Raw genomic sequence first — 26,454 nt, 5'->3', positions numbered from 1 at the left:
CACTGGGCCAGGGACAGACTAATTTGCATGTAGCAGGTTCTGAGCTGGGATGGTACAGTGAGCTAAAAAACGGTGATGGATCAAGCCCTGGTCTTTGGACTGGGTAGGAGTGTTTTGCTTAATTCAGATACTCTGTCCATCACCACCCCCTTTTCTGAATCGTTTTGTCCACCATAAGCTTGGAAGGGTATACTCAGATGTAAGTCCCTTGCTCACTGCACCATCAGAATTAAAGCAAGCCGGGCCGAAGACGGCTGAAATGCCAGAAACCGGTCCCCGGAAGCTTGTTTCCTTTCCAGTATAAGAATTGGCTTGGTAGTTTGGTCTGCCCTGTTCCCATGATGCACTGGGCCAGGGACAGACTAATTTGCATGTAGCCAGGTTCTGAGCTGGGATGGTACAGTGAGCTAAAAAACGGTGATGGATCAAGCCCTGATCTTTGGACTGGGTAGAAGTGTTCTGCTTAATTCAGATACTCTGCCCATCACCACCCCCTTTTCTGAATCGTTTTGTCCACCATAAGCGTGGAAGGGCATACTCAGATGTGAGTCCCTTGCTCACTGCACCATCAGGATTCAAGCAAGCCGTGCCGAAGACGGCTGAAATGCCAGAAACCGGTCCCCGGAAGCTTGTTTCCTTTCCAGTATAAGAATTGGCTTGGTAGTTTGGTCTGCCCTGTTCCCATGATGCACTGGGCCAGGGACAGACTAATTTGCATGTAGCCAGGTTCTGAGCTGGGATGGTGCAGTGAGCTAAAAAACGGTGATGGATCAAGCCCTGATCTTTAGACTGGGTAGGAGTGTTCTGCTTAATTCAGATACTCTGTCCATCACCACCCCCTTTTCTGAATCGTTTTGTCCACCATAAGCGTGGAAGGGTATACTCAGATGTGAGTCCCTTGCTCACTGAACCATCAGGATTCAAGCAAGCCGGGCCGAAGACTGCTGAAATGCCAGAAATCGGTCCCCGGAAGCTTGTTTCCTTTCCAGTATAAGAATTGGCTTGGTAGTTTGGTCTGCCCTGTTCCCATGATGCACTGGGCCAGGGACAGACTAATTTGCATGTAGCCAGGTTCTGAGCTGGGATGGTACAGTGAGCTAAAAAAACGGTGATGGATCAAGCCCTGATCTTTAAACTGGGTAGGAGTGTTCTGCTTAATTCAGATACTCTGTCCATCACCACGCCCTTTTCTGAATCGTTTTGTCCTCCATAAGCGTGGAAGGGTATACTCAGATGTGAGTCCCTTGCTCACTGCACCATCAGGATTCAAGCAAGCCGTGCCGAAGACGGCTGAAATGCCAGAAACCGGTCCCCGAAAGCTTGTTTCCTTTCCAGTATAAGAATTGGCTTGGTGGAGGAGGAGCTACGACAGCAAGCAAGATGGCCGCATAGCCTCCCGGCTCCGCCGACCCCCGTCTTTCGTTCGAAGATCCTGTCGTATATCCTGATTTCTCGCCCCATATCCGGGTGCATGAACTATTCTGCGGACTGATGGTGCAATCCAGAGATTTTTCCGACATGGTGGAGAGGAGTTATGTCGAGGTTTAATTTGAGGCCTAGCACAGTCTGGAAGCCGGGGTCTCTAGTGCTGGTCTAGCCGGGTCCGAGTTGAACAACAGTGGACCGGAGAGAGCGGCAGGGTCCGGTCCATGAAACTTCCGACATTTTTCTGATAGCTTAGCTGCTGATCTGCTGCCTGGAACTGTACCGGAGGTGAGGTGACGAGTGACGCCTGAGGTGGTGTGTGTGGGGGTCCGAGATCTAGGGGCCTGGCGCACGTAGAGCCGGTGTCGTCGGTTCGGAGACTTGGTGCGCACTAACGCCTATTGATGATCGGTCCCTCACGGTTCGTTCCTGCTCTGCCTAATCTTACCCCGGGGAATGTGCCTCATCAAGCATATTGACCCCGGGGGTCAATATGCTTGATGCTATGCGAAGCCCGGCGGAGCGGGCTCAGTGCGGCCCGTCATTGCGGTCAGTGATGGCGGCCCTTGAGGCACTTCAGGCGACTATGAAGACCCAGGCCTGGAATCTGATGTCGGCGGCGGACAGAATTAGAGGATCGGGACCGGACTCTGATTTGTGGCCGAGACCTGGTGGCCAGTTCCTTCCCCTATTGCTACCCCAGCGATGCAATTTGACCCGGTGCTCGTAGCTTTCCATACTCCTACGGATGTGGAACGGTTCGAACATGTGGAGATCGGCGATACACCTACAAAGTTGGAATCTTTGGAACTACAATTGGCGGAACTTTTCACTGCTTTTCCCGATTTGGAGATGCTTGCTCGTAATTGTGATCTGTGTGGGACTGTGTCGATCCCTCTTCCCAGCGGGTCCATCAAGATGGCGGATGGGATAGTGCCTGGTCTTGGAGTCGGGAAGGGGCATTGTTGGACTTGAGCGTAGGCGTGGGCGGAAAATCCGTTCCGCTCGCGGATTTTGCGGATTTTCGGGAAATCCGCAATCCGCGAGATTTGCGAATTTCTCGCAAAATCCGCAAATCCGCGAGCAGCGGATTTTGCTCGCACTGCTCGCACTGTTCGCGTGAGTTCGCGCCCCGCGAATAAGTGCAAAATTGCAGAAATACGATCTTAGCAAAACTGAAAGTAACTACTTACCAGGTTCAAAAGTTCAGGCTCATCATTAGTAGCCATTTCCTGGAGTGCTTCCTGAGGGGCCCCTCCAGAGTTCAGTTGCCAGTTGAAACTATTATGTGACCCTGCTCTGAACCTCAGAATAGTTACACATATGCCACAAAGGTCCTGAATTACAGCTAAGGGAGACAAGCAGGAGCCAGGCTGGAAGTTAAAATCCATTAATCAGCCCCTAATTCATTATTGTCAGTTGGGGCAGGGCAGGTGTTGTAACTAATTTTGCAACAATGAAAGCACTTAGCAAGTGCAAAAGATCACTAATCAGGGCGCACTAAGGAAGCAGGTGCCAGCTAAAAAAATATTCTGTGACACATGAATCAGCCCCAAATTAATTCAGGTCACTTGAGGCAGGGAAGGTGTGCTTTGCTTTGCCGAAAATAATGTACACTGGACAACCAGAGGGTGTGGTGATGAAACAGAGGGTGGCATGGGTGGGCCAGAGGGTGGCATGAGTAGTCAGAGAGTGGCAGTGGTGACAGAGAGTGGCAGTGATGAAGAAGAGTGTCCCAAACAGGCTGGACACGTAGAAACAACAAGTTCGCGAAACTTGCGACCCGACAGGTAAGTTCGCAATTTGCGAAAGTGTACAAAACCCTCGCGAACTGGCAGAAACACGGGCGAACACAAAAAAAAAAAATCCGCAAATTCGCGGGAATTCGCGGATTTTGCGGATTGCGAATCCGCAAATCCGCAAAATTCGCGAACGCGAGATCCGCAAAATTCGCTCATGCTTACTTGAGCGTCTACTTTGGAACTTGCCATCCTTACTTCGACTTATAGACTATGGTTCGACAACTTCTGTTTGACCTTTGACAATTTTACGGTGGGGATCTCACTATCGGAGGGGATCAGCGAATTTACTCGACGGGGCCAAGGTTGAGACTGTTGTTTGAGGTTTCACAATTTTGATTTATTGGTAACGGGACTGCTTTATTTGGTTAGCGGAGTCCGGGGCGGGATTTCTAGTTTCCTCTGCTGTACTGTTTCATTGTGGTCTGCTTGATCGTATTATCATGGCGGGGGATTCTTCGTTAAGACGGGGGGGAGAGTCCGGGAGTGCGTTTGACATAGCCCTCCTCCATTTCTCCCCTTTTTGGGTAGGGTTTTAGTCCCTTCTTTCTTTCTCTTTTCTTTCTTTCCCTTTGTTCTTCTATATTTCGGGTTCATTTACAGGGCGACAGGCACGCTGCTAGGGGGGGTAGGCCGTAGTCATCTGCAGGGGTGCAGGGTGGAGGGTTGGAGGGGGGGGGGATTTGTTTTTATTATTTGTTTCTATGGCCCCTTTTTTTTCTTCTTATCTTGCTTCGCCTTTTCTTTAGTTTCCTCTTTTTCGGGTCAGCGTAGTGGGTCTATTCTTTTGTCAACTGTCGACTTTTTATCTGTGCCTATACTTTCACGGTACTTCAGTACCATCGGGCGGGTGCTCCACTGGCGCGAACATTAATTGTGTGCTTGTTTATCCTGATTCGTATTCCTTAGCGCCATGGTTTTGAATAATATCGAATTAACTGTGGACCTCCTACTGTTTTGCCCGCCCTTTATGCACCTTTGTGATATTGTACGGCACCTGATCCTTCTATCTTTATATTATAAAATGGAACCTTTATTATCCTGTTATTCGTATAGTATGCCATGCTGCCAATTTTAATTGTAGTCATACTGTGTTCGCCTCCCGGGAGGCCGTGTCTGGTTCTAATTGTTTGGTTGAAATGATATTGATTAGCGGCCAGCCCTGGTTGTTGTAGGCCCATACTTCTAACTGGTTGACGTATCAATAAAGGTTTTCCAAAAAAAAAAAAGAATTGGCTTGGTAGTTTGGTCTGCCCTGTTCCCATGATGCACTGGGCCAGGGACAGACTAATTTGCATGTTGCCAGGTTCTGAGCTGGGATGGTGCAGTGAGCTAAAAAACGGTGATGGATCAAGCCCTGATCTTTGGACTGGGTAGGAGTGGTCTGCTTAATTCAGATACTCTGTCCATCAACACCCCCTTTTCTGAATCGTTTTGTCCACCATAAGCGTGGAAGGGTATACTCAGATGTGAGTCCCTTGCTCACTGCACCATCAGGATTCAAGCAAGCCGGGCCGAAGACGGCTGAAATGCCAGAAACCGGTCCCGGGAAGCTTGTTTCCTTTCCAGTATAAGAATTGGCTTGGTAGTTTGGTCTGCCCTGTTCCCATGATGCACTGGGCCAGGGACAGACTAATTTGCATGTAGCCAGGTTCTGAGCTGGGATGGTGCAGCGAGCTAAAAAACGGTGATGGATCAAGCCCTGATCTTTGGACTGGGTAGGAGTGTTCTGCCTAATTCAGATACTCTGTCCATCACCACCCCCTTTTCTGATTCGAATCCTAAGAGCAGCAACAAGGAAGTCAGCAAAAACAGGAAGTCTGAAGGCAAAAAGTTAGAGGGGAAACAATGCCAAGGATGCCAGGTCTAACAGCTTTCTTCCCCATAAAATGCATACATTGTAATACTGATCAACCATTGTTTTATCATATTCTAAGACCCCAGCCGGAAGTGACACCCAGGTTCAACCAAAGGTCTGAGTGAGGTCCTATTATGTTTAAACAGAAACAGCTGACTTTCAAAAGATGTGCCCCACATTCAGAGTAAATTAGCAAGATAGCTTGAGATCAAATGCCGTGCTCGGAATTTGTAATTCTTTACATCCAGTGGACGAAATAATGTACCTTCCTTCAAAAAGAAAAAAATGACAATAACATGGCCGTAATAATGTTTGTGACTAATGGTGCTGATGCATATTAAAGGAAACACTTCCTGCAGAAGACCACAAAAGTCAAAAGGGGCTCAGAATACCAATCAGATCAATGAGTCAATCGATAATAATAGGAAATTAATATGGACAGAACCCAGAGCTCTAAATCCCTTCCCACTCCCAGCTCCAAACAATGAGATCTGTTGACATCCTAAATGAATAACTACACACATCTGAAGAAGAATAGTGATTCACTCTAGACCATCCAAACTATCCCAATAGTCACCCCACTAGAAGGAGCTGTTTGTGCTTTCTGTACCACTGAGAAGAGTGAGAAGGTCAACACAGCACACAATGAGAGACTAGAACCCTGATCTTGTATACGAAGTGATTATTAAAGGGAATTCACTGATAAAAGGATGCAGGAGGGATGCGTGGTCAGGTGAACATTGGTGACGTACCTTCTCAGCGAACCCCATTACCTCTGCCTCGTTTAAAATGCCTACCTCTGTATTGCTCTGGTCACTACCATTGCCCTCGGTCATTACATAGCCTCAGCTCTACCCCAAGATTGGTAGTGGCAATCTCCAATCATTCCCAATGTAAATTTGAAAGATATGGCCATTGACTGTGAGAGTGGCTGGGCTTGGCACATGATCTTGTCACTTCTACTGCAGATACATATAGTAATATAAATGTCATTCCAGATAGGAGAGGCTGTGGAGGGATCTCAAACTCTTTGTTTCGCATTGCTTAGTTTCCACCATGAGCGGAGAGTGTTGCTGGAAGAAGGTTCAGATGACTTCCTTCAGGTCATATATGACTTTTAGAGTGGCAGAACACCCCATTACAGCAAATTTGCTAAGGGGAGGTTTGTTTATTTGAGTCTTTCTTTGCATCTCACTACGGACAGCCATTGGAAAAGTAAATAATCCATTCTAAGGCTTGCTCTTGCGTCTTAGCAAAATAATGCCAAGAAAACTCTGGATACCTCGTGATGTGCCTTTCGCTTGCGGCATTGGTCAGTGGTTCTGTTGGACCTGTAGTTTTTGGTCATCCACTAAAGTGAAAGCACAAGAGGTCTTCCTGCCCCTGAGTGTACTTCATCCCCTACAGGCTGTGTACGACAATGGCAATGTCTGCTGTATGAGCGCATCTTGGGGATATGCTTCAGCTTTCCAAAGTAGGCCTCGGTTATCCTACCGCTTTAGAAAAACTACAATGGTAAAATGTTATTATGTAACCATATTGCAGGGGCGACTCCTCCGCTAAGCCAGAGGAGCATCGCCCCTCAAGAAAATAAAATAATATTAATGCCATGTTATTATCATTTTATTTTTCCCTAGCGGCTCTGTAGACGCGGGTTGGGGCTGCCCACAGAGCAGGAGAAGAGTGGAGGGAACTCTCCAAGTGGGCATGACAGTTTGGTCGACTGTCTTGGACCGATCAAACAGTCATGCTCACTTTGCATAATCTCCACCGGCTGTAATGCACAGCCTGGGTGGAGAACACACCCAGGCCCCCAGTCCCCATCTGAGCGCTGAACCATGATGCTCAGACCAATCATGACACTGTTTTCAACAGCGTCGTGATTGGTTAAAGGAGACTGGAATCCTAGGTGCTTTCTGTTCTGCGTTGTGCCAAGAATGACGGAGGAGAGGTGGCCGCCGGTAAGGTAAGTTTAAATTTTCTTTTTTTTAACACCTCCTCCCCAATCCACCACTGCTGCCCCGTGGCAGCCGCTACCGCCATATTGTTAAATAATGATACAGTAACACGTCTCAGTGGGCAACACACATGCTTCAGGGATCTGTGCAACAACTGCATGGCCCAGTTTTACATCCCAATGACTTTGCTCTGTATTGAGCCCTTCTGGGTTCATGAAATGATTATGTGACAGAAATTTAGAGCCACAATCATCTATAATAATGTATATTACAAGTAAAACAGCATGCAGCTGAGTTGCATGGTTGGAAATCGTGCACGATTAAATGCTGTTAGAAAAAAAGCCCCAAAAAGTGCCAATATCCCACTGCCTGCATGCTCACCACCAACCATCCCGCTGTTCCTGCACCTCCATTAAATGTCCTGGCACAACATTCGCTGTTGAAACTGAAGAAGAAGAAATGTCATATCACATTCATGTGTATTTTGTTGGGTAGTGCAATCTCCTCCACCCAAGTATTCTGCACTGGGGTTCAGTGCTACCATGATCATGAACAATATGGCGTCAACTAATGGACATCTGCAATTGGCTCAGGGTCAAAAGGAAGATTTATTGTGGAAAGGTGGGTATGCCCAGGAAAGCAAACCACGTGTAAGCAATACAGAGGATGAAGGTTCAGGAGTGTTAAATGAGGACTACAGGATAAAGTATGCTTCTTGCAAGGGCATAGAAATTGGGCTAAATCCAGGCTGGAGAAGTTGGGTGTACATCAAAGAATATACAATGTGAAGAGACCATATTGAACAATGTAAAATATTTTAAAAAGAAATATATAAAAGTGTAGTAAATGCTCATTAGAAAAAATGGATGTGCCGCAGGCTGCTTCCTTAGTCGCTCTACTAATGCTGAAGTTCCCCCTACTTGGGAACCTTTATAGAAGTTCTTTGAAAGGAAAATAGAGAAGATGCTTTTAATTAAATTGATTTTTAGGGAAATCGTCATCTTTACACATTGTATCCTGCCCCACCTTGTAAGGAAATTTGGAAACCAGGATTCAGTTAATTTTAAAACTTTTGTTATGAGTTTATCTTCTATATGCATTCTTCTTTCCTCCAGAGTTTTTAATTCTACACCAAGATATTTTAAATGACTAGTTTTACATTTAAGACCAGATTCACCTATGATTATTGGTCACCTTGGTTATTCAAAGGGAAGCTCGCTATCTTGTCAGGGTTGAGCGGGTACCCTGAAGCCTTGGCATAGTTGTTGATTGTAGTAATTGCTAGATCTGCTTCTTCTCTAAATATCAACACATCATCAACATAAGCAGCTAATTTTATCATGCTGGGCATAAAGGAAATACCTTCCATTTTAACATTTGTTTTAAGATGCATTAATAAAGGTTCTATGGCGAGTAAATATAACAGGGCAACCTTTTCTTGTTCGGTAGGGTGAACCGAAGTTTTTAGATTTATCACTGGTAACTCTGATAAATGCAGAGTGTTGAGTGTATAGAGCCACAGTCGTCCAGTCAAAGTCAAGCCCCATTTAGAGTTTTGTATCACCGAGCGTAAGAAGGTCCAATACACCTTTCAGGGATCATTTTTCTAGCCCCAAAGCCATCATTTTGGCCATAGATTTTACGGTCAACATTAATAAGTGATGTTGGTTCGTAATTTTTCATGTCCATCAGGTGTTTACACCTTTCAAGATACTTCTTTAATTGAAATCACTAATATATGAGTATACAACAAGATATTCAGTTAAAGGGCGCTTAAATGGGTGAGTAACATAAAGGCCAAAATGATCATTCAGCGCAATAAAGGAGAGAAAGTGCCAGCTAATTATCTTAAAGCAAAGACAACCAAATGTAGATTACTGTAACTAGAAACTAGTCAGGTAATCCCTATCCTGATACTATAGCAGTCCAGAAACTTTTCAAGAGTTTTATTCTGCCTTATACATTTCAAACAAAATTATGAGAAATGTCAGAAAAATTCAGACAAGATACTTTTACCTAGGCTGAGGGAATCAGACGAGTTGGAATTAAATATATACATCAATTGGCGATAACTAAAGCCATCCTCACTTAATTTTAAAGATGGCTTCTCCTAATTATTTTATAAGAACTTACAACAAGCATTGTTCCCACATCTGAAAAAAACATTACGCTCAGTTTAGTGCCTTTGAAGAGATTAAATGAACAATCTCTGAAGCTGCGAAGGTTGTTTATTCTCACTGTAATCTTTTAGTCTCTATCTCTAAAGAATTAAGTTTCAAGTTTATGTCGTTAATATTTTTTAACATGATAGCAATCATGACTCCCCTAACCACAGTCTACATAGCATCCCATAGAGTCCCAGGCAATAGTTGGTCAATTGAAAGCTCTGACATATAAATTTAGAAAAACAGCACTGATCAGTAAAGCTGTGACCAGTAGTGAGTTGTGAAACTGTTGAAAATGAAAGCCGCACATTTCATACATTGACTGTACAAAGGAATGTGCAAAAAACAAATTCTCAGATAAGTTCAAATGAACAGCACTTGACGCTGAACATGCTTGGGGAGCGTTGAGTGTGCCCCAGCAGTCACGATTCAAATGGCGTTCATAGGATGAGGTGTTTGTTTGGCGGGACACAGGGAAGGGAGATGTGGCCATTAGCAGACATGTTCAGCAGTGAAGTATTGTTGGCACAAACAAATTTCCCAGGTAAGAGTAGGATTCTGACTTGAGGCTGCAGTACTGGTGGCGCTGGGATTCCTGGCCCAGGAGAATTCGCAGGTGAGAAGTCCACACATGGAGCAGAACATGTAGCTGTTCAATCTAAGCAGAGATGCCAAGCGATAAATCTGCCACATACTGACATAAGGTCTGCCCTGGGTCTCCACCAGTGTTTGTAGACACTCAACTGCAGGCAGTGGATGCGTGTTCCATCAGCATCAATGTCGATTTCGTCAGGAGTGACTTATCTTAGTCATTTCAGCAGTTAAAAATGGGTCAAAACAAAAGAATTGAAGTCAATGGTGCAGGCCTTTTTCTGGAATAGCTCCTCAAGGAGGTGGGGAAGACATCTTCCACACTTGTACAATGTCGTGTTATGTTGGAAAATACACTTCCGGAATGACCATGGTGGCAACCTTCAGGGTGGTTGCTCTGGAAGTAAGTTATGCAGCGTGCAATAGAAAAAGAAATACAGTTTACTGTGGAATTCGCAGCGGAATGTTCCTGGGTGGAAAATGTTTTCTTTGCAATTCTGGTTAAAGTATAAATGGTGAAAATTCCACTGAGCATACAGAGCTCATACCTGCCAACTAATCACAGTAACAATTGCAATTTCCAGGCAACCTTAATTTTTATTTTTTTGTAATCTTTTTCTTTCCCCCCGTTTTAAAACATTGCAACAACCGCTGGCTAACGCGTGTCAGCAACAGGTCAGAAAAAGGCATCATTTTACATTTATTAACCCTTACCATTTTTCGGTCAACAGCACTGACTTGGCTGGGTCTTATGGGTCAGTACATATAATGAGAAATCCTATTGTGCAAGTCCTATAACCCTCAGTGCTGTAATTTCTAATAATGTCTGACAGTGATCCTTGTAACAGCTGTGTCTTGGACAGCCATGTCAAGTAATGACTGTCACCTCAAGATATAATGTTCGATGTGTAAACAAAGAGAGTCTGACAGAATTGTCCACCTCTTGCGGTAAGGATGCGACAAGGAAAATAAGGTCAGGAATAGGGTTGCCCGACGTGTTCCATTCTGCACTCCTGTGAATATGCCTGGAATTTAACAGGAGGTGTTCTGGTAAATACTGAACATGGCCCCATTAAATTCTAGCTAGCCCTCTGGTTTCTAAAGCAGTCTTTTAGCAACCAGAGAGGTTGTATTCAATTATATTTATTGAGTGCACGTACACCGAGGCATCTTGCGCTAGGAACATATAAATATAATTTATATTTTAAAAAGAAACATTGGAAAAAGGGCTAAAAGAACAGACACACAACCAGGAAAGAGGCCTTAACCCCAACAAGAGCAGGAGACAGCAGTTCTCATATTCCGAGTGACTGCAGGGCTTATTTATCAGAGCCCAGTGTCACATTTGCACCACGTAAAGTGGTACATGCATGACGCAGGGTTCTGAATCTGATGTATAAAGCCACGCAAATCGATTTTGAGTGACCTCATAAATCATGCGTTAGGCAACGCAGCGCAAATGACTGTGTCACCTTACGCTGCACTCGGGAGTTTATTTCTCCTTGCTTTTTCCTCTTTCCTTTTTTGCTGCATGCAGCACACTTGGTAAGCGGAGAACGTGTCTTGGGATTGTTTTTGTGCAGGAAGGTGTCCCTTACTGCACAAAATCAATCCTGCATGCAATGCAGGTACCCTTGCACCATGATGCAAGGGTACCTATGTCGGCGCTAGGCTGCTGCGCCAGCACAGAGAGAAAGAACAGGAATGCACCGTATTGCATAAATATGGTGCATTCCAGCCCTTTCACTTTGGTGTAGGGCAGCAGAGCAAGGTGACTTGTGCTGCCGTATGCCAAAATCCCATAAATGAGGGCCCAAATGTGTTGTTTGGTGTCCTTAACAGAAGTACTGACCGGAACTGTTGCACAAGTTAGAGACCGGATTCTACAATGGTGTTTCCTGCCTGGAAAAATATATTGCTTGTATGTATATGTATCAAACTGAGTGCCAGAAGTTACACTTAATGTTCTTTTTGCACAGCCTCATTCTGCCTGTTAAGAATTTAAGCATGATCTGTTCTCAGCACCCAGGTAAAATCAGAAACCAGGGGAGGCAGAGATGCAGACCCTGCACCCTGCATCTTTCAGGTAATGGTGCTACACCTCGTCATCTCCGAGGAACAGATGCTGAGCGTAGATCAGCCGGATCCGCTGGATCCACTGGATCTTTATTTTCATTCTTTGTGAACTTACAGCATCATCCAACCAGAGAGTGCAAGCATTCCAGAGCCACAGCCACTACACATAATCGATGTGCAGTCTGCGTCTGACGCTAGCCTTTGCATGCCAGTGTCTGTGCACGGTTTCCTGGATCAGCACATGGCTTGGTGGTCTAGCATTGCATCAGTGTTCTTCAACAGATGGGCAATGCTCAATCCAAGATGCTTTGGCTAGTTGGGTAGGTTCTGATCGAATACACACCACCCGCATCCTCACCCCTGCTAGATAAATGACAGATGAGTGCAGCATTGTTTCAGGGTTTGGTAGTACCATCCTAAGGATTTCAGAGGCCCCGGGCAAAACATATTTTGAAGGCATCTGTACGGAACAACTTTGAATCTTATTACACATGTTCTGCTAACTCAAGCCCACATGATGTCAAACAATGCTATATGATGGTAATCTTTAACAGGGTTATACAAAAACAGGTGAAATATGGCTTGAATGGGAGCCCAAAAATTCCAAAGACGAAACAACCTAGATAGACAAAGTCAGAGGTGGAGGTAGGCAGAGAGGGAGAAAGGTTTAGACATAATGATAGAATAGGCAGAGGTCAAATAGAGAAAAGGCTCCTTTTCACAGGCGGGCCCTTGGAAGGAGGGAGCAATTACCCACTTTGCCCAGGCCTTAAAACGTCTCTGGGTTTACAGGGGAAGCAGGGAAATATCCAGCAAGACCATGTACTCCACTCCCCAACCACTGAACTGTTTACAGGAGCAGCCCACATTCTGGCTGGGAACCAATCCAGCCTCCCTTTGGTCTCCCGCAACAAGATCCCTGCCTGGAATAAAGTGCAGCCAGTAGAAGTATGCAACCTCTAAAGGTCTACACAATGTCCAGTTATACATTTGCATCTCACAGGATAGACGTCTAGCATCCAATAACATCCCATGGCAAGTATTTACCATCAGCAAACTTCCCAAAGAGGTGACCAAGCTACCAAGGCCACCACATTCAGTATTTCAATAGAAATATTGGAAGAGAAATCACATTTAACACATTTCAGGCTGAACTCCGTACCAGTGTTATCTGAAATAACAAACAGTTCTATTTAAATTATTATCTGGACCAGTGCAACAATTAGTCAAACATATCAAAAGTCATTCCATCTTCCCTTCCACATTTATTTTGTTACAATACAAATAAACCACCAATCAGTCAATGTGTTTTGTCCCTTCACACTTCTTGAGGGCCAGTGAAATCAAGTAGTTACTCTCTTGTGCAATGTTCTGTACTCCTGGAATCGAAGCTCGTAGTTTCTGATCTTCTTACCCAATTCAATTCAATCCAATCAGTTGGAGTAATTGAGTGCCAGTGCTACTCACAATAGCCTTCCATGAGTGCATGGTATCTTCTTGGTAATCATGCATCATGATTCCAGCTCTAGTAATCCTCCAGAGTTGCTCTGCGTGTGTTATTGGCATACTCTAAAAGTCAGTTGCATCATCGTTCTGTGCTGAAAACACCCCTGCAGGAAGCTGGCTCTTTATTTGGTATACCAAAAAGAGGTATACTTTGCAAAGAGTCCATGTATTCCCTTAAGAGCAGACAGGGGCTTAGCAATCACAAGGTGTTCTTCTAGGGGGTAGTGTGGCTGAGCAGCCCTAGGGGTATCAGAGAGGAGCGTTAGACATCTGCAAATACACAAAATAGTCAATAAATGATGCACATGATTCAATAAGGAGAGCCACAACTATTTATAAAATTAACTCATCTTTTATATGCTTAGGCACCAGAATCAATAAGATCAGGTAAGTACGTTTTTCAAGAGGAATACTTTTGGTAAGGGAATAACTGGACTGTTTGCACTGTATACTTCATTTTGGTATACCAAATAAGGAGCCATCTTCCTACATTATTGGTGCAGTGGTTGGTGTACAAGACTTGATATCTGCCATACCACTTGGTTAATACGTGAATCTACTAATGAATCCAAAATTGTCTTTTAGTTAAAAGTATTTTTGTATCAGTCAATCAATCAGGGAATTGTAAGCATACTACTCACCCATGAGGATCTCAAGGTGCTGGGGGGGTCGGGAGGGTGGGGGGGGGGGTCCGCAGATCTGTTTAGCTAAAGAGCCAGGTCTTGAGGGTCTTCCTGAAGGTGTTCAGGGAGGGGGTGCGTCTGATGTCGGCCGGTAGCTCGTTCCAGGTCTTGGCTGCAATGTGAGAGAAGAATCTCCCGCCTGCTCTGGTTCTGTGGATGCGCGGGGTTTTGGCCAGTGCGAGGTTGGAAGATCGGAGGTTTCTTTTGGGTACGTGGAAGTTGATTCGATTTTTTTTCTAAATTGCTTCATTTAGTTGATTCGATTTTTTTTCTAAACATGCGATTTTTTTTTCTAAATTGCTAACTAACTGTTAGGGCTTGTGTTGAATCCCCTAGTCCAAATTGTTTAGGATTTAAAAAGGGTACAACTATCCAGGCCCAAAAGTCTATTTTTGAAGTTTTGTCATTTTCTAAAAGGTTCCAGTTTAAGTTACAATGTCTTCCACAGAAGACCTGGTTCAGGAGCTCAATCTGACCCATTACCTACCGCTTTCAATGAGATGTATGACGGTAAAACGCATACTTTCACCACGCATACCATTACCACGCAATATTTACAACGCAGGACCCTTTACAACTCATACCTTTACAACGCATGACATTACATCGCAGATACTATTACAACGCATGCCATTACAACGTAAGTATAGGTAAGTATATTATTTTTAAATATTATTATATTATTTTTTTAATGTAATTAATAAATATTTAATTATTTTAAATTATTAAATACATTTTTTATTATATATATATATATATATATATATATATACTTTTTAAAATAAATATAAAAATTACTAAAATAAATGTATTTAATTAAATTTAAATATTTTTATAAAACTGAACCCTTAAAAAACCCCTGTTCCCCAAAACCCAAACCCAGCCCTGAACCCTAAAAATACCCCTGTACCCCATAACCCAAACCCAGCCCTGAACCCTAAAAATACCCCTGACCCCATAACCCAAACGTAGCCCTGAACCGTAAAAATACCCCTGTACCCCAAAACCCAAACCCAGCCCTGAACCCTAAAAATACCCCTGTACCCCAAAACCCAAACCCAGCCCTGAACCCTAAAAATACTCCTGTACCCCAAAACCCAAACCTAGCCCTGAACCCTAAAAATACCCCTGTACCCTAAAACCCAAACCCAGCTCTGAACCCTAAAAATACCCCTGTACCCCAAAACCCAAACCCAGCCCTGAACCCTAAAAATACCCCTGTACCCTAAAACCCAAACCCAGCCCTGAACCCTAAAAATACCCCTGTACCCCAAAACCTAAACCCAGCCCTGAACCCTAAAAATACCCCTGTGCCCCAAAACCCAAATCCAGCCCTGAACCCTAAAAATACCCCTGTACCCCAAAACCCAAACCCAGCCCTGAACCCTAAAAATACACCTGTACCCCAAAACCCAAACCCAGCCCTGAACCCTAAAAATACCCCTGTACCCCATAACCCAAACCCAGCCCTGAACCCTAAAAATACCCCTGTACTCCAAAACCCAAACCCAGCCCTGAACCCTAAAAATACCCCTGTACCCCAAAACCCAAACCCAGCCCTGAACCCTAAAAATACTCCTGTACCCCAAAACCCAAACCCAGCCCTGAACCCTAAAAATACCCCTGTACCCCAAAACCCAAACCCAGCCCTGAACTCTAAAAATACCCCTGTACCCCAAAACCCAAACCCAGCCCTGAACCCTAAAAATACCCATGTACCCCAAAACCCAAACCCAGCCCTGAACCCTAAAAATACCCCTGTACCCCAAAACCCAAACTATATATAAAATTACTTTAATTAATTAATTTAATTCATTTTTAATATTTTGGTAATTAAAAAAAAGGTAAAATAAAATTCTATACTTACGTTGTAATGGCATGCGTTGTAATAGTATCTGCGATGTAATGTCATGCGTTGTAAAGGTATGAGTTGTAAAGGATCCTGCGTTGTAATGGTATGCGTGGTAACAGTATGTGTGGTAAAAATCGTGTTGTAACAGTTACATACCCTTTCAATGCAGCATCTAAAAATTGTCTGTAAATCCTGTAAAATAAAAAAATAAAAAAACTCCTGCCAAGGCAAAGCTCCAATAACTCTTGGAAGAGTATGAGAAAAACCATCCAGAGGATGACACTGATCTCCCTGATGGTCAGACTGGACACAGTGATAATGAGGAGAGTTAGAGCCTCCTCCTCCAGAGAAAAAGGACCTCCCAGAGGAGCATCTCCTTCTAGAGAGATTAGCCAGGAGAGCGGCTTTGAAGGCCAAAATCTTGTCTATAGAAAAGAAAGAGCTGAGATGGGCCTACGACCCATAGCTGGGGGCAGCAAAGTCATACTAGTCAGAAAATGAAGCTTTTGACCCTAAGATCCCAAAATGTCATTGTTCCTAAATATACAAAGGGGAATATGTTTTGAAATCCTGCAGCCTTTTTCCCCGCAGGGAATCACAATGCGGTTGTTACAACGACGGCGTTGTGATCCCTCATACCATTACTCCGCAAGTTCGAACAACGACTTGCGGAGGGGGGGTGCTGCATGTTGGAATTGTATAATTTACTATTCCAACTCCAGTCTGTGCGGACACTAGGGAAGGTGTTGGATTTTAAATCCAACACCTCCCCCCCCCCCACTCTGCAAGTCGTTCCAACTTGCGGAGTAATGGTATGTGGAATCACAATGCAGTCGTTGTAACGACCGCGTTGTGAATCCCTGCGGGGAAAAAGTTTCGGGGTAAACGTGGTTTACCTACAAAGGGTGATGATATCACCAAATAATTTGCAGCCTTTGAGAGTGCTTGTAAAAAATGAGTCAATTCATCCAAAAATATTGGCACCCTCTTCTCTGGGAGTTGTTCTCAGGAAAGTATAGGAATAGGCGCCTGACACTAAATAAGGCTGATGCTGAGTTCTATGACTTCATGAAGGATACCCTCATTGAGGGCTTTGAATTCATCATTGAGAAATACAGGTTCGATGAGACATAAAAAAACCAGAGTCAGACCTGGGTGAATTTGTAGATGTTTCAGTGAAAACACTAGGTGGCTGGTTGAAAGGTAACAATATGCAAGACTATGATGGGCTGTATAACCTTATTATGAAAGAACATCTGTTGAGTAATTGTGTTTCTGAGAAATTACATCCGTACCTTGTAGAACTAGGTCCACTTTCTCCCCAAGAGTTGGAGAAGAAGGCAGACAACTGGGTCAAGACAAGTGCAACCAAAACAACTCATGGTGGGGGTGACCAAAAGAAAGGGGTCGCTACGCCTCCCCCAAGGAAAAGATGGGGACCAATACAAAGAAAAAAACAAAGAGTCTTCTCAAGGCCCATCCAAAACCTGTTTAGAAGGGTACCTGAGCCAATGCACATTCTTAGGGTGGGTACGAGACTAAAAACCGGGATCCCAAAAAACCAGAGATGTCAGTGGCTCCCACAGAACCTATCGGGAGAAGGGATTACTGTACACTGAGGCCAAAGACTCCAAACCTGGTGCCACTAGGAGAGTAGCAGTGCCTCAGATTTATAGAGAGTTCTTACTTACTTTGGCTCATAAAAATCCCTTAGCTGGGAATCTTGGCCAGCCTACAAATTCGAGTAGGTTAGTTACCCACTTCTATTGGCCATGTATGTCCCAGAAGGTGAAGGAGGTTTGCAAATCCTACGTTACCTGCCAAACCAGTGGTAAAACAGGGAGCCACCCAAAGGCCCCCTTAATTCCACTTCCAGTGGTTGGGGCTCCCGGTGAAAGGGCAGGGATTGACATTGTTGGCCCCCTGGACCTCAAACAGCATCAGGGAACATATTTATACGATGGTGGTGAATCATGCCACAAGATACACTGAAGTAATCCCCCTTAGGACCACAACTACTCCTGCAGTATCAAGGGCCCTCATTGGTATCTTTACCAGAGTGGGTTTCCTTAAGGAGGTGGTGTCAGACAGAAGTACAAACTTCATGTATGGCTGCCTGAAACCCATGTGGGCTGAATGTGGAGTAAGGTACAAGTTCACCACTCCATATCACCCACAAACAAGTGGTTTAGTTGAGAGATTCAACAAAGCCATGAACAGCATGATCATGGAACTACCTGAAAAACTCTGAAGTAAATGGGATGTCTTACTGCCATGCCTGCCTTTTTCCTACAGAAAAGTGCCACAGGAGGCACTAGGGGTTTCCCTGTTTGAACGTATGTTTTATCAACCTGTAAGGGGACCATTGTGTCTAGTGAAGGAAGGCTAGGAGAGACCTCTCATAGAGCCTAAGCAAGACATAGTGGATTATGTACTTGGCCTTCGCTCCAGAATGCCTGAATACATGGAAAAAGCATCCAAAAACCTCAAGGCCAGCCAAGAGTTCTAGAAACTCTGGTATGACCAAAAGGCTGCACTGGTGGAATTCCAACCAGGGCAGATGGTGTGGATGTCGAACCCTTTGGCTCCAGGGGCCCTCCAGGAGAAATGAATTAGGCCTTGCCCTATTCTCGAAAGAAAAGGGAAGGTTACCTATCTGGTGGACCTTGGCACTTTCAGGAACCACAAAAGAGTCATGCATGTGAACCGCCTCAAACCCTATCATGACAGAGCAGCTGTGGCCATGCTGATGGTCAACGATGAGGATCAGAATGAAGAGAGTGAACTTCTCCCTAACCTCCTCGTTCACAATCATAAAGATGGGTCAGTGGAAGGAGTTGTCTTTTCAGACACCTCCTCCGCCCCACAGCAGGCTGACTACAGGCAAGTGCTGAACCAGTATGCTGAGCTCTTCTCTTTGACCCCTGGTCAGACCAACTGGTGTACACATGATGTGGACACTGGGGACAGCTTATATGTCAAAAGTAAAAATTTACAGGCAGTTTGATCATGTCAAAGAGTACATCAAAGCTGAAGTAAGCAAGATGTTGGAATTGGGAGACATTGAACTCTCCCAAGCCCCTGGGCCAGATCAGTAGTCTTAGTCCTCAAACCTCATACCCAGGGTGGTAAAATGGAGCTGAGGTTTTGTGTGGACTGTTGGGGCCTCAACGGAGAAACCAAGACAGATGCACACCCAATTCCCTAGTCTGATGAATTGATTGACCAATTAGGTGTAGCCAAATTTCTCAGTACTTTTGATTTTACATCAGAGTACTTGCAGATTGGTCTGACCCCAGGAGCAAAGGAAAAATCTGCATTCTCAACTTCAGATGTGCATTATCAGTTCACTGTTATGCCCTTTGGACTAAAGAAGGCCTCTGCCATCTTCCAAAGGTTGGTGAACAGAGTTGAGTTCTTGTTGGGCTTGAGTCCTTTAGAGCAGCATATCTCGATGCTATTGTTGTCTTTAGTTCCACTTGGCAAGATCACCTGATCCACTTTGGTATGGTCCTTGCGGCTTTGTAAAAAGCAGGCCTCACTATCATGTAAGTGCCAGATAACACAGGGCTCTGTTGTACACTTGGGCCACCTGGTAGATGGAAGGCCAAGTTCAACCCTTACCACCCAAGATCCAGAAAAAATTGGATTGGGTAGCTCCAGCCATCCAGACTTAAGTTAGGGCATTCCTTGGCTTAATTGGGCACTACCAAAGGTTTGTGAAGGTATATGGGTCTGTTGTAGCCCTACTCACGAAACTGAACTTTAAGAAAACTCAGAAGCAAGTAAACTGGACAGAGAGCTGTCAAAAGCCGCTTGACACTCTGAAGATAGCAATGTGCTCAGCACCCATTCCAAAATCTTCAGATTATTTGAAAGCAGTTCATAGTGCAGACATGCCTATGAACATGGAATAGGAGCAGTTCTATCACATACTAGTGATGATGGCCATGCCCAACATACTGAATTTAGGGGCACTAGGGGAGTGTAGGCTAGTAGTCAATGGGCCTAGGGGTCACTACTCCCCCTGTAGTACCACTTACTGGGGGAGGTAGTCATAACCCTGTCCCAGAATTCCTGATTTTGCATCCACCAATATGGCTAACTTTGAAAAGTCACCTCCACTTCAGGTAGCCCACCTTAGGGGCGGAACGAGCCTGAGGGCAAACATGCCTGTCTAACTAGATAATTCTCCCACCTGTGCCAAAAGACTCTGAACAAATGGGTAAGCTTCTTTTCCTGTGAGAGAAGCCAGATTTGCATACCAAAGTCAGTAGGCACTTTGAAGCTCCCCTGCCCTGGAATGTTAATCTGCAGGTTATCCTGTGGGAAGAAGTGAAAACACCCCCCTGCCCAAGTATGCCTGGTTTCTGCCCTCCCAAGAGCAAAGGTGCTCACCCGTGCGGGGTCAGACACTCATCTCTGGTGGCGGGCTGGCGAAAGCCAGTCAGTCAGCACCAGGGGCTGATAGGTTTTCAGGGGCACCTCTATGGTGCCCTCTGGGTGCATGAATTACTAAATCAGACACTGGCATCAGTGTGGGTTTATTAATACAAGATTTTTGATACCAAACACCCCTATTTTCACCAGTGTCCAGTACATGTTTTAAAATGGCTTCTCTGTTCACTTGTACTGGCAGTCATTGAAAAGGACAGCACAGAGGCATTTCTACTCATACAGATAAGCACTCACATGTAATACCCTGCCTTTGGTCTCTAAGGCATGCTGTAGGGGTGACTTACAAATGTCACATGCAGTGTTAGGGACATGGCACACAGGGATGTGTATCATGTCTATTTTCACTTTTGTCTGCACCAAGACAAGCAGCCTGTGGTGGCAGGTTTCATGAGCTTGGTGAGTGGTCCTTTAGGGTGGTACAATTCATGCTGCAGCCCTTGGAGAACCTTTATAGGGCCTCAGGCCCTAGGTACCATTTACTAGAGACTCACAGAGTACTAAAGGTATTGCCAATTCGGGTACAATTGCACAGTTTTGGGTAAGAGATCTGGCACTGGGGACCTGGTTAGCCGGAACCAAGCGCACATTCAGTCAAAATCACATCATATGCCAGGCAAAAAGTGTCGGGGTGGGGGGGATGACCATGTCAAAAAAGGGCACTTTCCTACATACAAAAACATTGCTATCTACTGTCCATCCTCATCTATCATGCTATCTGTCACTAAGTGGCCTCCACCAAATGAGTGATAAGATTAATGATCGCCCAACACAAGGTCCACATGCGAGAGTGGACACTGTTTCCAGTCTCCTATCTGTGACCTGATATCCCACTACATTTCAGTATGATATGTGCCCCTGGGCCATAACTCATCCAATACATGTCACAGCCCATGTCTCTTAAGTATAATAACCTGGCATGACATGCTACTAGTTGTAGTTGGTGTTTGTGTTGACACCTAGCATTTCACTCATATTTCAGACAGGTCTTTGTGCACACACCTGTACAGGGTCACAGATGATCTGCACTTGCAATGTCCTCTCATGTGGCACATGCTGTCTTCCTGTTAAAAACTGGGTTTCACTGGGTATAAGAGCACAGGTTCACTGTTCCTCTGTTTAACCTGTAATGACACACAGCCAATGTCCAATAACGTGTCTAATTGTCTTCTTTCTGATGGACGCTGTTTTCCATAACATGCAGGAATAAACATCTCGGCAGTGGACTCACCCACTGCACCAGCACTGATCCTGGCAAAAAGGTCACAATTTTGTGCGGCAAATGTGGCATCAGACACAGCCTGTGTATCAATGTCATGGAAGGCCTTCCAGTTCCTTCAGGCATCCTGTGGCTTACTGGTTAGAGGTGGCAGACCCAGAAGCAGAGGTCGGCCCGGGACCAGGGTTCAATTCCAGACGGGGCAGGGTGTTGGGCCAATGTCAGCGGGCTTGATAAATCTCACATTCGGTGCCACTCTAACCATGGGTTCCACTCAGCAACTCTGGGCAATAGCTTGCTTAATCTCCACAAACGGCCCCATCAATGCCGGGGATGCCTGGTTTCACCTTGGGGGTGCCCAATAGGGACCATCTCACAGGGAAAGCCAGGACAGGTTCCCCAGCGTTATACAGCGCCAGGAAACCTATGGGTAGCAGTGCGCTTTACAAGCTCAAAAATTAATTAATTAATCCTCATACCCCTGGTAAGAAGAATTGGCGCATATGTACAGTCACTGGCACAGACAGCTGTAGGATGCCAGCCAGCTGCCCTGTCTCTGTGTCATTTATAGGGGCCGCATCATTTGAGAAAGGGGCTGGTTCTTCAGTTTTCCTAGCATGGTGTCTAGCGCTTGGCTAAGAAGAATGGCGTTGGAATGCAATTTGCCAGTCCTACAGTACTCTGAAATGAGATGCTGGCACAGACAGAGAGGTGGCACTGTTGTCATAATACTTTTTAATTATTTGTATTGGTTTTTAAATCTTATCACAACAGAACATAAAAGCGTCACAGGCTAGGTTTGTTGAAGAATTCCCTTTTCCATAAAGCGCATCTTCACTCCTTACTCCCCAACTTACTCTGACCTCATTTCCTGTAATGATGTGTAATGACACTGTGATGCCATTTAGAAGTATGTTGTAGTAGAAGTTCTATAGAAGAAAGTTGGGTTTTAAAAGAATACATTTTAGTTCAGCTCAGGGCATAGACAAGGCTGTAAGCTGATGTACTAGCTCCAATAAATATATATATTTTGATGAACTCATACCGTGTCCAGATGGATCTTTTCACAATTTCCCATCTCTGTCCTTCTACCCAGGTCTTCTCCCGGGGCCACTGGAGCCATAATGTTGATTTGTTTAATCTGTGGTGGGATACATGACATCTAATGGTTCCTGTTGCCACCGGCGGTGTGATCACACTCCGCTTTGTTAATGCCTCACTCTCAACAGGGTCGAACAGTCAAGGCTTCTTACAGGAGATAGTAGTAGGTTCACGTAGAGTGTGGCACTGTGTTTACATGCAACAAACTCAAAGATATCAAAACCATAACTTAAAAAAGGATGCGCCTTTAGTTATATGAATGGGGTACTTAAAATTCAATAAATTAATGAAAACCAGAATACCCTAGTGCCCAGATATCATTTTAAAAGTTGTACCTGCAGGCACAAAAATAATATTAAAAGTAATATTTGTTACAGAGGGATCTTAGTAGTGCCATGGTCTTTCCTTAGGGCTTTCCTTAGGTAACACCGTAACGTGTCAGTTACAATTCAGACAGTGGAATGAAACATTGCAACTAAGATGTGGTTACTACATCCTTCATTAGTCCTAAATTCCCACACCGCTCAAGGGATGCAAGGGAGATAGTCGAGTGGATCTGGTCCACCGTTGCCATAGCTGTGCTCAAAACCCAATAGCCCAATAGCCTATCAGAGAGGAATGCAACCATGGTTGTAAGTCAAATAATATATGGTTCATGATAGGTATAAACAGGGCCACTGGAAATATGTGATTTTGTGGCCGCAGCATTTTCGGCATAATTATGGATTTGCTGCACTTGCCACATAATCCACCATCTGCTGCACAATCTGTAGAAACATGTTTAGATCACAAGTTACTAAAAAGCAGCGACATATGTTGTCGCACAGTGGAAGGACCTTTGCAAAAGTTAACTGGTCCGCTTTCTGTTGCTATCTGTCTATTTGGGTGTTGAGCTGGTACTAGTGAGGTGAAACCTTACCTCAGACACTGCCAACACTTGTAAAAATGACAAGATAAGGAAGTGATACAATCGCAGAATGTGCCGCATTACCGGCTTAAAATGTTTCTTGCTGCATAATTTAATCAACCCAGCCATATAACTTGGTCCTCCCCTTCAATAACTGTAGTAATACATATTAGTCTACTATTTTCAGACTGAGTTTGACATCACTACTCACATCAAATCAGAAAAAAGGTAGATATTATGCTGTATCAGTTTTTACAGGAAGTTGTGACATCACAGGAGCTGCTGACAAAAGCAGGCCACTAGCAGATGTGCAATTGAGGATTTGGTCAATAGAGGAAAAGCTAACATTTCAGTTCTTTCTTCTGAGGTACTATTCCACGAAAAAATTAAATTCAGCCATTAGCTGATAAGGTGACATTTATGGTACTATGTTAATTATCACTGTCATTGACCTAAATCATAACACAATATAAAAAAAACACAATCAATTCTTAAAATTGAGACCAAGTGATAAAAATCACTAAACTGAACAAGTACTTGTTACAGTGCCTATTGAAAGGTGCGTCAGATGAATCAATAATTCAGGTTTTCCACAGCAGGGGTGATTATATTAGAGACACGGAGGCTAATATTATGCATGCCTTCAATACTCTCTTTATTGCCAACTTACAGCAGCAACTTCAACAAACACTAGAATTTAAAATAAGAATCTCTTGAGCATTCCAATCCACTATATAATACCCTGTGAAGCAGCCATCGTCTTTCTTTTTTGCTGCAATTCGAAATGAAATATCAGTTCTTTGTAACTTGAAACAATCCCAATGGATATTAACTTTCTTTACCAACTCCACGCTCTTTTTATCAACTTCCTGTAGTCACCTCCTCCTAGAACATAAAAGAATAAATTATAGGGTGGTCAACGCACAAGGAGGGATAATACTAGCCTCCATGTCTTTAATAAAATAACAATTTTCTACCCATCCAAGCTGTGGAAAATCTGAATTTTATGGCGAGGCACGGTGGCCAATATTATGCGTGTTTAAAGTCTTGATGTAAATATTGCGCTAAGCACATTCTACCGGTTTAAAATAACATTTCTTAAATATCGAATCTGAAGACTTATCTGCCGCTGCTTGGATACTATTCAAACCACCAACAGTTACTAAAACCTTAGTAGCCACTGCACCCCTTGTAGAATGTGCTCCAAATCTTGTTACAACTACCCCAGCTTTCTTCACAACCTCTTACACCCATGTAGCCAACATAGGAATTGAGACTGATTGATAGGGGTACTTGAATGAAATCAACAACTGAGTTTCTCCTGCATGTCTCAAGCCTTCTGTTCTTTCATATTCACACAAACATATAACCATGCATAACTTCCTACTCTTATCTAAATTTAGATAAAATATTGTTTGTGAAATAGTTTTAGTGCTCCTCCTGACATTGAAACAAACTCCTTCCAGTAAATAACTTTGTGATGTTACCTCCAAAGCCTTAAAATTTGATAAGCTCCAAAAGGGGATTAAACAAAAAGGCATTACTAACTTCAATGACAAACTCCTCAAATCTAAAAAACCCTCCCTAGTAACCTTTTCACTACACCATAGTGCTCAACGGGTAAACCATCCTCCAATCCAAAAGACTTCTGTCAAAAAATTGACTACTTCTCTACCACAGGAGCTGATGCGGGTTCCAAACTCCATGTCTCACACCAACAAAACCATCTCTTCCATGCCAACCTGTATACCTTTGATGCCCCTGGAGCCCAGGACTCCTTGATGAGAAGAAGCTTTCGGCGATAAGCCTGACACCTTCCAGGCTTTCCCAAAATCAACTACCCTAGCAGCCTCCACTGTCCTTGTATCACTAACTCGTGCTTGTCCCCCACTGTATTCACAAACTGTTCCGTAATACTCAGCAGAAAAACTGAACCGACTATTAACAATTCCATGACATCCGGATACCATACATGGGACGTCTAAAAGGGAGCTATCAGCACTACCTGCACATGCTCTCTCCTCACCTTCAACATTAATCTCTGAATCAACGCAAAAGGCGGAAATACATAATTGCAGGAACCTTCCCAGTTCTGCAGGTCTCCAACTATATAACCTGTTCACCTGTGCATTCACCCTGTTTGCGAACAAATCCACCATATATGGGCCCCACCTGTTGCTCACTGCCCTGAACACTTTTGTTTTCAACATCAATGGCTGAAATCCTTTAAACAACTGGAATTCCAATCTGCCACCATGTTGGTCATTCCCCATATGTACTGAGCATGAATCATGATCTTCTTGCTTAAACGAAAGTGCCAAAACTCCTTTGTCAAGCACCCTAAAGCCTTTGACCTTGGTCCTCCCAACTTGTTGACATACCCCACGGCAGAAACATTGCCCATCCTTAATAAAACACAACACTTGTTTCTGACAAAATCCTTCACTGCAAAAGATCCCGGCAAAAACTCGATAGTTGATATGCATCTCCATCTCTTGCATTGTCCACTTTCCCTCGGTTGTCAGGGAACCGCACCTCGCTCCCCAACCCTGAATGCTGGCATCCGATTCTATCACCATGCACGGAATGTCGCTGAAAAGGACCTTTCCATTCCAAGCTTCCAAATTTCCTAACCACCCCTCCAACTCCCCTGTTGTGAGAAGTTGGCCTGATAGGTAGTGTTTCCAATTCTGGAACCACTGGGTATCAGTCCAAACAAACCCCAAAGATGTCAGGTTGTAAGTCAACCTTGTTAGACAAGCTATCCTAGTGGTAGCATGGACTAAGCAGCCTTAAAGGCTTAACTTAAGAGGTCGTGTTAAGCGAGCTGTTTTACCACATACAATCCTGTAATCAAAT

This window comes from Lissotriton vulgaris, chromosome 6 (assembly GCF_964263255.1).
Source record: "Lissotriton vulgaris chromosome 6, aLisVul1.2, whole genome shotgun sequence".
In the NCBI taxonomy this organism is placed as follows: domain Eukaryota; kingdom Metazoa; phylum Chordata; class Amphibia; order Caudata; family Salamandridae; genus Lissotriton; species Lissotriton vulgaris.
The sequence above is the reverse complement of the archived record's forward strand: the minus strand, read 5'-3'. Positions refer to the sequence as shown.